Raw genomic sequence first — 13,645 nt, 5'->3', positions numbered from 1 at the left:
TGCAAAGCGGGGCCCAAGATGGTCGCTATCTCCTTTTAGCTGTCACTAACTGGTGTTAGCGACAGCTTGGTAATAGGGAGATAATTTTATCTCTTTTTTTTTGGCTTTTAAAGCCAAAAAAGCGGAAATAAACCCCCTTGATAATATGCCCCATGATTTCTCGGGGGTTTCAGCTGACAGGGCTTGGTATTGTGTTACGTGCTAATTCTTCCAGGAAACGTCAGAGGGTCGATGCAGGGGTTCTAGAAGGGGTGATAAACCATTTAAGCCTCATGAACAAGCGCATGGTCTTTTAAAGATTTGTGAAGTACTCGGGGCGGCGGTGTGTGTGTGCCCTCTTTCAGGAGCGGGCGGGGGGGCACTGCCAGCAACTTGCCAGGCCAGGCAGTGTTCAACACGTGCATCACCCTTTCTCTGCCTGCTATTGCGCTCCATGCTTCGGAAAGGTAAGAAAAAGAACGTGCATTTGAGTTTGAAATGTCCGATCTTGTAGCAGTACACTTGCAAAGCCCACACATGACAATAACCCGATTCAAGGCCCCATTCACCCGATTTTTTAAACATATATAGCACTCCAACAAAGTTAGATTTTAAAACTTTATTAACATTTAAATATAACGAACGCAACAAAAACTGTAAATATATTTAACCATTTTTTGAAATTAACCAGAACTATAACGATAACAACAACAACAACAATAATATAACTTTTATGCCTAAATTACGCAAACATTTAGCTAATCTGCTAAAGGGGGGAGTCGCCATTTCTTTACAATAATCAATAATGAAAAATCCACATCAATAGGGTTGTCCGTTTTCTCGATGCAGCACTATAGTGCAATATACACAGCACCTGGGGTGTCAAGAGTGAACAGGTCTTTCTTTGTTCCTTAAGATGTTATCTGTGTCAACCTCTTCCGAGAATGCTGATGCGTTAGGATTTCCTTGTGTTTCTTAATAGCATTGGTGTCTGTACACTTCTTTGTCAATTCTGTCAAGATGATAACTGCTTCATAAACAGACGATATCTTTGTTTAGTCATTAGTGTTAAGTGTGTCTGAAACTACAGTGCCCTTCTGTTTTTTTTTCTTCAGGCTCCACAGAGTTTTGTGTGTTGTTCTTTTGAGCGACAATTATTCCAGAGGTTTCAGGTTTACTTGTTTTGTCCTGCAGTGAGTTAACAGCTTTAGAGAGTTCATGTTTATTTGCTATGTCTTGCTGTTCGTCAACTGCTTCAGAGACGTCAGCCTCATTTGTTATGTTTCAGTAGATCCTGGACCTGCCCGGCCGCGCCCAAAATGGCGCCGGTGTAAATGGGACTCGTAACTGCTTGTTGTGTACTGGTTGCCCAACCTTGATATCACGAGATACATATGCAGTTTTGAAGCACATGGGGGAGGCTTGTCTGCTGTAGTGGGGCGCCCCTTTATCGTTTCAGTCGCCATTCCGCCCGCTTTTGCTACACTGTGCCTTTTCTGCCATTCAGCTGTTTAGCGCCCGCTCTTACGGCTACAGCGTCTCGCTCACCATGTAGTATAGGCAGTGACATGGAAGCAACTCAGGGACAAAAAGCATGAACGAACATTCACGTATGAAAATCTTATTTGGGGAAGGGGTAGAATCCAAACGCCCCCTGCAGTTCGCGCCACTACACCGTATGTGGAAAATCTGAAGCCATCGTTCTACAAACTCTCAACGCTTGAGTTTCATGCTCGATCGATTGAGCTAGCCGGATCGGGCAATAAAAAGTATAAAATAGTTATGTAAATAGTTATTTAATAAAATGTTTTACTCTGTTTCTTTGCTGGTGTGTTGTGTATATTTATAATATTTGCATAGGGTTTGTCGTTATTTTGGGCGGTGTGGGTGGCGGAGTCGAGCTGTTTTGCAGCCCTCATGGTGTGGAGCTTAGTTCATTTCATTATTTTCGTATTTCTCATGAAGGGTTTGTTCCTAATGTTTGTATTTTACCGAGGTCAAAAAGAGATCGAATTAGTGGTCTACTGATTTTGCTCGATTACTTTTATTTTTTTTACACAATTTTTCACTATCTGCAAAGACTAAACAGAGTATTGCGACTTTGTGCTTGTTTGTAAATAGAGAATGATCCAAAGAGAACCAATTCTAAAACAGTAAATGCTTGGATAACAATCAATCAAATGGAGAGACAAGCAGGCACGACGGATTACAACGGGGGCAAAGGCCTGCGTTAACTACCGTTCACTATCTGCAAAGAGAGAGTACTACTAAGAGAAAAGAGGGGAGGGGGGGGCAGCGTTCAAAGCACATCAGCGTGCATAAATACGAAAATGTTTTTATCTATCACGTACTTGACATTTTAAAGCTTTTCATATTTGCTATTAAAAAACCAATGAAATTCACAGAAAAAACCATAGGTTATAGTGGATATATAGTTAGGAATTTGCATTTACAAAACCTTGAAAATTCAATGAAAAAACCATTGGTTTTAGGCCATATATAGTTAGGGATTTGCATTTACAAAACCTTATTTTACTCGCATAAAACCATTGAAATTCCATATATAGTTATAAGCGCTAACTATATATCGCGCACCCGCAATCCACTGCTGATGATGTCACATATTACATCATTCATGACATGGTTAGTGACATCACTGATGACATCACTGATGACATCTCAAATGACATCACTGATGACATCACTGAAAACATCTCATTTGACATGACTGATAACATCACTGATGATATCATTCATGTGATAATACCATGAACCTCTTCAGACTCTAATATAACCTTAGATACAATCAGTGTAAACAGACAGTCACAGACTGTCACTCATCCATGGAGTTACTCACACACCTAGTCAGTTATGCCAAAAATCAATCACACCTCCATTTTCTCAACTATACAGTTATACACACCTTACTTATTCAAACATATACTAACACATATTTACTTTACTCTCTTATACAATCTCTGATACATGTTCACAATGATCCATACAGCCACTCACACATTCATTGGCTCTTATGCACAGTTATTTATAGATGTCAACTCTCACATGTACTGTGTTTTACATATGTACTTAATTTGACATGTAGCACTGAGATATCCATTCACTCACTAATACACTCATGCACAGTCAAGCGCCCATACAGCTGTTTCCACATGCACTTTTGAAACCATACATCTAGTGAATCAACTGCTCACACATCTATGCACAGAGTCATACACCTCCCAGCCACCCACACACACACTCAGTCTCCCATACAAATACTTGGGCAACCAATCAATAACCCATATAGTTACTCATATAGCTACTTATCAACACATGCAACAGTTTACAGAACAACAGACATAATGATGCACAAATTAAGACAGTTTAGTCACTAACCCATGCACTCAGTGAGACACATTTAATCACTCACTCATACAGTCAGTCATGCACCTACTAAATCCTTCATCCAGACACTTATACATCCACTCATTCTTCAATATGTAAGACATATTTTAACTTTACAGAAACATACAGTCACTGGATGTTGTCATCAGTGATGTCATCAGTGATGTCATTTGAGATGTCATCAGTGATGTCATCAGTGATGTCACTAACCATGTCATGAATGATGTAATATGTGACATCATCAGCAGTGGATTGCGGGTGCGCGATATATAGTTAGCGCTTATAACTATATATGGAATTTCAATGGTTTTATGCGAGTAAAATAAGGTTTTGTAAATGCAAATCCCTAACTATATATGGCCTAAAACCAATGGTTTTTTCATTGAATTTTCAAGGTTTTGTAAATGCAAATTCCTAACTATATATCCACTATAACCTATGGTTTTTTCTGTGAATATATATATATATAGTTAGAAGCTTATTTCTATTCAAAAAGTGTTTTGTTTTTTCCAATATCTTTGCCACTGTTTGACAAATCCTAGCGCAATTTTCAAAACTAATGTCCCACTCACTTCAGCTGCTGTGTTGAAATTTCGGGGTGATTCGTCAAGCAGGGGGGCAAGATAAAGGGCGGTCCCAAACACATTTTCTCCATGTTCATTTCATAGGAAGCTGTTGATGCAGCAGCAGCCCGAACTGCTGAACGGAAATACACTAAATTCGGCAAAAAAGTTAGCTCTTGAACCAGAATTCTGCTTGTTTGGATAGTGTGGGCCATATTTGTTTACACCAGAATAGAAATGATTTTTGGACAGGGCTTGGGTTGGCATTTATCGCATTTGCTAGCCATTCTTTCTTCAAATGTTGCAGGGGTGTTGTTAGTATTTAGGCCGTGATTCATTTCTTAGGGCAACTCCAGGTGTCTCCTTCTTACCTCTGTACTAGCAGCAAGGCAGCAAATTGGCTCAGAACAGCCAACAGAAAGAGGAACTAAGCAGGTAACTTTTTCAGCCTTTGCTTGATATATTTACACAAGTGCCCAAATGTGATCAATACTAACCCAGTGTTATGAACCTGTCTTTATGAACCTACCTTTATCAAACTAAATATGATTAAGAACTGTTAAACAATCAATAACGTTAGACAGCACATGCCTAGAATATCGAGGGTTTCATTTTGCTCCCCTTAAAAAACCCACTCCTGTCCCGTGCATCCTGCACTCTTGAAGTGTTGATGAGTTGGGGAAACCTGGTGTGTGTTCAACAGTTTGCGCTAAAGAAAGATGGACATGATTTGTGTAGTTTTGTTCAAGAACATAATGTATTTGTTTTTGCCAGTGGTTGTTTGCAGAGCTCTTGTCAAAACGCCTTCGGCATTTGCTTCCTTTATGTGCATGGTCTGAGCTGCATACTGCGGGCAGTTTAGGAAAGCTTGAAGACGACTTGCATGCTCATGCTTTTCTTCTGAGTTTAAAAACGGGGGAAAGCATGAAAAGAAACGCTCGCGTATTAGGCGTCTCTCGCGCTGTGTAATTTCTAGAACACAGCGTGAGAGCGACCCAACATCCTGGGCTACAAATTTGCCGCTGACCGCGTGACCCGCAGGGGAACATGGGCGGGGCAGCAGTTTAGTCCCACCCGGCAAGCTCCAGCCAATACAGGTAGGGGCGCCCCTCCCCGTGTCCACCATTTACCAGCCAGGGGAGGGCCTACCCGTTGGGAGGGGCGAACACTCTATTTATAGCTCGGCGGCCCAAGGCCCGGCCTCTATCAGCCCTGTCCACCCGTGGCTCAAGCGCTGATCGGCGGTTCGGGTGTCGTCGTGTGTCCTTCGTTATTCAGGTATGTGCTGCTGCCTCACCTCCTCCCGGCCTCGTCCCTGGGCTTGACCAGGTAGCACGGGGCCCCAGTGGTGGTGTCACGGGCAGATGAGTCGGAGCGCGGGCTCTGGGCAGTGGGGAGAGTTAGCGACATGTGGGCCGCGAAGCTTGTTCAGTCGGCGCGGTCCGAGTTAGCGGGCGCGGGCATAGTGCGCCGGTGGAAGTATGAGTCGTATGTTTGAAATACGGATGTGAGGGAATGCGCTATTTAGTAAAATTGTTTTACAATTTTGGTGACTCAGCGGACCGGTTGTGGGGAGGCATACAGGAACGATCCCTTCCATACAGCGGGCGGTGTCTTGCTCGGCGTGCACACGGTGACCGCGTGGCCTAAGTGGTAAAGCGTTGGGCTTCAAGCTAGTAAGTTGGCGGTTCGAGCCCCTATGTGGGAATTCGGAACAGTAACCTTCATCAAGTTGCACATGCCACTATAAATTGCGATTGCACAGATCACTGGTTAATTTTCCAAGTGCCTAACGGGAAGGGACGTTGCTTCACATGCAGGGCGTTTCAAGCGCGCTGTCCCGTTTCAATTGTGCAAATCATCTCCATTGGCCCGGGTGCATCGCTGCGTACGGCGGCGGTTGGGCAAGGTGAGGTTACAAGCCCAGCCAAATGGCGATGCAGGTTAACCCTAGTTCATGAATAGGCCTTCGTAATTGTGCCACTACACCTATTTTGGGAAAAAACCCTCACTCCCTTACATAAAGAACAAAATGCTGAGCTGCAGGAAATAAATCGACTGATCACACGCCAAAAGGACTTTAAGCTGTGAACAGATATAAAACCCAGAGTGAACGTAATACGTAAATAAACAGCAAAGCTATCAATGTGACGAATTTTCCTACTTAACGAGGGGACCGCTTTTAATACATGAAGTGGTATCTAAATCGCTTAACTCGTCATGGCCACGCACTTCGATTGTCGTCACTAAACATGGCGGCCGGGTCACCTGCGCTTGCATCTCACGTTTAGTCGTCAACCACCCAACCCCCTCCGACCGGGTAGGTGCGTGTGCGGGCGGGAATCATTGTAAAAGCTGCGGCTTGGGACAACACGCGTTGTGCGTTACCCAGCGCGTCTTGGGCTATTAATCGAGGCTTGTTGATTCGAAACACGAGGCTGGCTTGCGCTTTATTGGCCCAGAGTACACAGCTGCCAGCTTCATAAACCACGCAGTTGAGGATGGTTCAAAATATGACCTCGGTGCACATGGAGTATAATTAGTTCTGCTGCGCAGAAAAACCTCAGCGGGTCAGCAGCGCCATGCCTCGCTACCTCCCTGACAGAGACCCAATTTAATTAAAGCGAGTTATGATTGTAAACATCACGAACTGCAAGCCAAGCACAGCGAATACTGGGACCCACCAGTCCATGGGGAGCAGTCAAGGCTAAGCGAGCAATCCTGCAAAATCAAAATAACTGCTGGTGGGATAGATGTGTCTGTGTGTTTATGAGCATGAACGTGTGCGTGTGTTTGTGGCTTAAATGTAGGTCAAATTAATAAATTGCGGCTTAAACATAGGTCAAATTAAGAATAAATATGCAGTGATCCCTCCCCGCCCGGGGCCCCACCCCACCCCCAGATCAGAATTTGCCCTGAGTAGTTGCCTCGGTAGATCGACGGGAATGCCCCCCCATGGCCTTTTCTTTTCCCCTGGCCCAGATTGTGTCCATGCTGGTGACCCGATCTTTATGTTCTGTGTGCGGTTTGGGTGTGAATGTGGATGTTGAGCTGCTGCAGCGCTTGAGGCAAGTAACACGAGTAATTCGGTATTGTCTTTACAGGTCGCGCCCTGGGATTAGGAAGGACAAGTGGCCCCGATACAGGCAATTAGCAAGTAATCAGGTAAATACAAAGATGCGTGATATCATGTAAGGGTGTCAGTTGTGAATACTACCGTGTGTGGATCGCATGGCCCAGCAACATGGGGTTATCAATAGGTGCTCGACAAGGTAGCAGCGCCACTTCACGTATTTTTTCACCCGTAGGAACCCGCAAGGGTAGAAGCCACCGTTATGGATGCTCGCGGCACTGCGCTACCGCAAGAAGGTCTGTGGGCCGAATTTTTGCCCTTGGCGCAGGCAAAAGGGCCAGCGTGGGCTCAGGGCTTTATTGAGGCACGTAGGCAGGAGGACGCCGGAGACGCAAGCACCCCCACTCCTGAGGACGCGGCGGGTACCTCTGGTGGAGCAACGCGAAGGTCCAATTGGAAGCGAAAACACACTCGCAAGGACATCCCGGCCGAGGCATCGCGACCGGAACCCAGACCGACACCGCCGCCCCCTGCAGCGCGGGCTCCTAAATCGACTGTGACTCCTATTGTTGTGCAGGAGTCGGCCGCTGGCCTAACAGACTTGCCACAAATGGGTAAGGCCATGGATGAAATGTTGGGGCTAATGGCACTCTTTCAAAAACGTTTAGATGATGTGGCGGCCGTACAACAGGGACTGTCACCTGCCCCTGTACCAGCAGCCCCAGACTCAGTGCGGCAAATGTGGGCAAAGCAAGGGGCTCCTACAGCACCAACCCAGGGATCTGGGCTTTCTGTAGCCAGCCTGCCGGTCCTCGCAGCCGCCGTACCAGTACCGACTGCAGCAGCGCCGCCTGGCGGCCTGGCAACCTCTCAGAACGTCCAGGCAGCTGGACAGGCAGTGACCACGGGGTCAGTGCCCGCCCCGTCCATTGCGGTAGTAGGTGCAGCGATAAACGCGGCTAGCGGCGTGGCGGGCTCTGGCAGTTCAGCAGTAATAGCACGGCCCAGCCCGGCGGTGGCCGCCCCAGCTCAGGTTGAGGTAGGACAATCAGCTGGAGGGGGCCAACTAGGGAAACTGTTACCCAAGCTCCATTGGCCTCGGGCCGCTGCTCCCTAGCATGGCAGGTACCGTAAAGAAGGGGTACGGAGAAGGGAGTACATTGATATTTTGACATTATTGATGCATGGCACCGCAGGAGCAGACACCAGAAAGATGGGGGGGAAAGAGGATGAGAAAAAAGTCAGGTACCAGCGTTGGCCAGAGAAAACGATAGAGAATTGGACCGAGGCTTTTAACATCTTAGCGGCAGTGATAGTGCAGAAGGACCCGGCTCAGAGCAAGGCATTGATGGAATATGCCAACACCATCCAACAGGAAGTAAGGGAGTCCGGGGGGATGGGTTGGTTTTGGTATGATCAGGATTTTAGGAAAACTATGGCCATTTGCCCTGATTTAGGTTGGGACCAGAAAGAAATTCAACTCTGGATCAAGCATATGTGCAGGACTGTCAGCGAAAAGAAAAACACGCCATACAAGGCGCAGGGTGAGTTAGACAACAAGAAATGGGAACAGTTCCAGAGGCGGCCCTTTAAACAGTCCTTTCGTGGGGACCGGGGTAGGGGTCAGAGGACTGGACCGAGATGTTTCAATTCTGGAACATGTAGACTGTTCAATGAGGGAGCATGCACCTGGGGTAGAGCGTGTAAGTTTGCCCACAATTGTAGCGAATGTGGTGCTCAACATGCAGCCATTACTTGCACCACCAGCCAGAGCTTGCCCCCCGCCCAGGCCCAGAGAGCAGACGGGGCAGGCCAGTAAAGGTGTGGGTGGGGAACGGACTGCTAGGATGTCACATTTCAGCCCCCGCAGATTCCTTCTGGGCAGAGCCAGCCGCATGGATACAGCAAGGGCCCCTCTCCTATTCTGTTGCAGAATTTTCTTCCATTAGTTAGATTGTCCCCACATTTGAAAGAGCAGGCATTATTATCTGAGGGTTTCATAGATGGCTTCAGAATACCATACAAGGGGCCACTGGGTTGTAGGGACGCTTTGAACCTCAAATCAGCCAGGGAACTTCCACTAGTTGTCAGCGAGAAATTTAGGAAGGAAGTGGACCTGGGGAGGGTTGCTGGCCCCTTTCTATGCCCCCCCTGGAGCACTTTTTAGTTTCACTGTTGGGAGTGGTGCCAAAAAAGCAGCCTGGGGCATACCGCTTGGTAGACCACCTATCTTACCCAGAGGGCAACTCTGTCAATCACTGGCTGGAGGAGGGGGCTTGCTCTGTGTCTTATTGTTCACTGGACATGGCCATTGATATGATAAGGAGAATTGGCAAGGGGGCGTGGCTTGCCAAGGCTGACATTGAATCAGCGTTTCGCCTCCTGCCCGTTCATCCAGCTAGTCAACACTTATTAGGCTTTAAGTGGGATGGCGAATTCTTCTTTTACCGCTGCATGCCGATGGATTGTGCCGTCTCATGTGCCTATTTCGAGGCGTTCTGCTCCTTTCTCCAGTGGGCTCTCTCCACCAAGCATGGCATCTCACAAGTGACACACTACCTGGATGATTTTCTATTTTTTGTCAGGGTAGGGACCTAGGAGTGCTCAGAGGGTTTGCGGGCCTTTGAATCAATGGCGGAACACCTGGGAATGCCTTTGGCTCCTGACAAGATAGAAGGTCCAGCACAGATACAGACTTTTTTGGGCATCAAGCTGGACACCATCAAGGGTGAATCTAGGCTCCCGGCTGACAAGGTTAGCGAATTGAGGCAGGACATCAGGTCATTGATTGGCAGGGATAAGGCAACTTTGGAGGTTGTTCAAAGTCTATTGGGCAAGTTGAACTTTGCAGCACAAGTTATACCAGCCGGCAAGGTTTTTTCTCGCAGGTTAGCGAAGGCTATGGCCAACATAGGAAAAAAACACCACCTAGTGCGCCTGGGTCCGGGCTGAAAGCAAATATAAAAATATGGGACAAATTTTTGGTGGACTTTAATGGGACTGTGATTTGGAGGGCACCCTGGGAAAGCAGCCAAGAACTTTTCTTGTTTTCAGATGCATCTGGTAGGGAAGGCTTTGGGGTGATCTTTGGAGAAGAGTGGTGTGCGATGCGGTGGCCCAATGCCTGGCGGAAGAAGGGGGTAACCACGAACATAACTGTCCTGGAACTCTTCCCCATAGTGGCTGCGCTGCATTTGTGGCCAGGCGGGCTGGGCAACAGAAAAGTAGTCTTTTGGTCAGACAACATGGCCGTAGTCCAGGCTATAATGGGCTGTCAGCCACTTGTCACCTGGTTCTGAGTCTGCTCAGGGAATTAGTCAGGGTGGGTTTGCAGAATAACACTGAGTTTAGGGCAAAACATATTGAAGGTGTGAAGAATGTGGCAGCTGATGCTCTCTCTCACTTTCAGTGGCTCCGTTTCTGAGAGGCCTGGCCACGGGCGAGGGCGGCGATGACACCATTCCCGGCACCTCTGTGGCGACTCCTTCGGTGGGGGAGCGATTGAAGATGATGGGTCAACGATCCCTGGCACAGGCCAACCGGAGAAGATATGCGGCCCGCCTGACTACTTTCAGAGCAGTGATAGTGTCCTTAGGAGCAACTGCTTAGGGTCTGCAAGAACAGGTTGAGTCTTTTGTGGTGTGGGCCAAGGAGGCGGGCAAGGCACATTCTTGGGTGTGCGGCCACTTGGCGGCCTTGAAGCATGCCACCAAACTTAACGGGGCCAAAGATCCCACTTGTTCATTCAGGGTTAGGGCAGTGCTCAAGGGGTGGGCCCGGGAGGAGGTCAGGTCAACCGAAAAGAGAGTGGGAATGGAATTCTCCGCATTGCAGCGAATGATAGATACCTTGCCAATGGTCACCAATTCAGCATTCGAAGCTCAGCTTTTTTCTACATCCTTCTGCCTGCCGTTTTTCGGCGCCTTTAGGGTAAGCGAGTTAGTGGCAAAAGCTAAGACAGACAGATCTGGGGCAGCTTTGGATATGCTGGACATCTTTACAATTGACGCCCTGGTGCTTCGGATCCGGAAATCCAAGACGGACCAGGCCGGGAGGGGCGCGACAATAGTGCTGCAGGCGTTGGATGACCCCAGATATTGCCCGGTCGCTACTGTCAGGGAATACTTAAGGATCAGGCCACTTTCATCAGGGCACTTCCTCATTCATGCTGATGGGTCACCCCTAACCAGGTTCCAGTTGGAACGCATCATGGGCGCAGCTTTGGCCAAAGCGGGTCTGTCAGGAGCAGGTCAGAAATTCTCGAGCCACTCTTTTAGGATTGGAGCGGCCACAACGGCATTGAAGGCGGGGATGGGGGAGGAAGGAGTCAAGAGGGTAGGAAGATGGTCATCCTCCTGTTTCCAGCGCTACATCCGCCCCTAGGATTGGTTGCTGGGGTGGTCGGGCAGTACGAAATGTCTCTTAATCTGTATCATATGTAATTATGGCGGAAGGTTCTGCCACGACTATCAGTGAACGATTCACAGTGTATATCTGGCAACTACGTCTTTCAGTAAACTGTGTGCAGTGTGAACTATTAAACCAAGTGTGTTAACATTATGGCGTCAATTCCCCTCTTTTTTGTTTGAACGCTCTCTTGTCTTCTTTCCAGCTGACTGTTGCGTGTGGATGATGGGCCATTCTTATGTTCCCAGGTTGGAACAATGGGCGGCATTCAAGAAATGGACTCTGGTTTTCGCGCTGACGCAAATCGTATGGTTGGGCATTCCTGGAATTAAATGGGGTAACCTGAAGTCCAAGCTAGAACAATACCTGGCTGTGAGGGATGGCCCTCCCAATGTCCTCATCATCCACCTGGGTGGGAACGATCTGGTCACACTGGGGAGGAGGGCCCTGATTCAGGCCATGCAGAGGGACTTGATAGCAGTAAGCAACAGGTTGGGAGCCGCTGAGCTTCTTTGGTCAGAAATTGTCCCTCGCAGGGAATGATGGGGAGCTAGATCGCCAGTTGCGATAGAACAGTCCCGCAGGAGGGTCAACAGATCCATGCAGAAGTTTATGGAAAAGAGAGGCCTGGGGTTCATTAGGCATGCACTCATACAAGAAAAAAACGAAGGGTACTACGATAAAGATGGGGTACACTTGTCCGGGTTAGGTATGGATATGTTCCTTCTGGATGTACATGAGGCTCTGACGGCGGCAGGTTGCAAGTAGCGTAGTGGGTGGGGGGCTCTGTCATCGACCGGGGCCTCCTCCAGAGCTGTGGTGAGTACAGGGCGATCTGGAAGCAGACGGGTACAGCAAGGGTACCTCTGTGGCAGAAGGGTACAGTAAGGGTACCTCTGCCTGGCACAGTAAGGGTGCCTGAGCCAAGGACCAGGAGCCGTATGGGGTTCCAGGAAACCGCGACGGCGCCCCGTTAGTCCTTCGGGCGGTCGGGGGGCCTGAACCGATCGGGGGTGTGCCACACCGCTCCGCCCTGACAGGGGGGGTGGGAGTATAACGAAGATGGCAATGTGCTGCACCGTCAGAGCATTGACTCACTGTGCAAGATGGCTCCTTAGGCATGCGGGACAGCGAGGGGCTGCCTGCTTTGGATCACCCGTAAGATGACCCACCATAAACGTCATACGTGTGTTGTATGAAATAAACCTGCAGCAGTTCTTTCCCACAAATATGTCTTCAGAGTATCATTTGGGTGGGAATTGTGTATATGTATAAGCGGGCGGGAGTGAATGACGGTGTGGGCACTATGCCGCTGACCGCGTGACCCGCAGGGGAACTTGGGTGGGGCAGCGCTTTAGTCCCATCCGGTAAGCTCCGCCAATACAGGTAGGGGCGCCCCTCCCCGTGTCCACCATTCACCAGCCAGGGGAGGGCCTACCCATTGGGAGGGGCGAACCCTCTATTTATACCTCGGTGGCCCAAGGCCTGGCCTCTATCAAGCCCTGTCCACCCGCGGCTCAAGCGCTGTTCCCACCCTAACCCTGACCCAGCAGCTCGAGCGGCGGCACGAAGTAAAATAATGTTGTAATGTTCTTCTTTGTGTTGCAGGCGGAGTTACAGGGCGATCTGGAAGCAGACGGGTACAGTAAGGGTACCTCTGCGGCAGAAGGGTACAGTAAGGGTAACTCTGCCAGGCACAGTAAGGGTGCCTGAGCCAAGGACCAGGAGCCGTAGGAGGTTCCGGGAAACCGCGACGGCGCCCCGTTAGTCCTTTGGGCGGTCGGGGGGCCTGAACCAATCGGGGGTGTGCCACACCGCTCCGCCCTGACAGGGGGGGCGAGAGTATAACGAAGATGGCAATGTGCTGCACCGTCAGAGCATCGACTCACCATGCAAGATGGATCCTTAGGCATGCGGGACAGCGAGGGGCTGCCTGGTTTGGATCGCCCGTAAGATGACCTACCATAAAGGTCATACGTGTGTTGTATGAAATAAACCTGCAGCAGTTCTTTCCCACAAATATGTCTCCAGAGTATCATTTGGGTGGGAATTGTGTATATGTTTAAGCAGGCGGGAGTGAATGACGGTGTGGGCACTAATAATCTGATCAGTAATTAGCGACCCTACCCTGAACAGACAGCATAAGCAAAGTTTAGCTGTATAGTGTTATGAAAAGATTATGTTTGCGTTGCTGGATGAAGACAGCTCACTGTTTCCA

Source organism: Lissotriton vulgaris, chromosome 11 (assembly GCF_964263255.1).
Source record: "Lissotriton vulgaris chromosome 11, aLisVul1.2, whole genome shotgun sequence".
NCBI classification, from domain to species: domain Eukaryota; kingdom Metazoa; phylum Chordata; class Amphibia; order Caudata; family Salamandridae; genus Lissotriton; species Lissotriton vulgaris.
The sequence above is the reverse complement of the archived record's forward strand: the minus strand, read 5'-3'. Positions refer to the sequence as shown.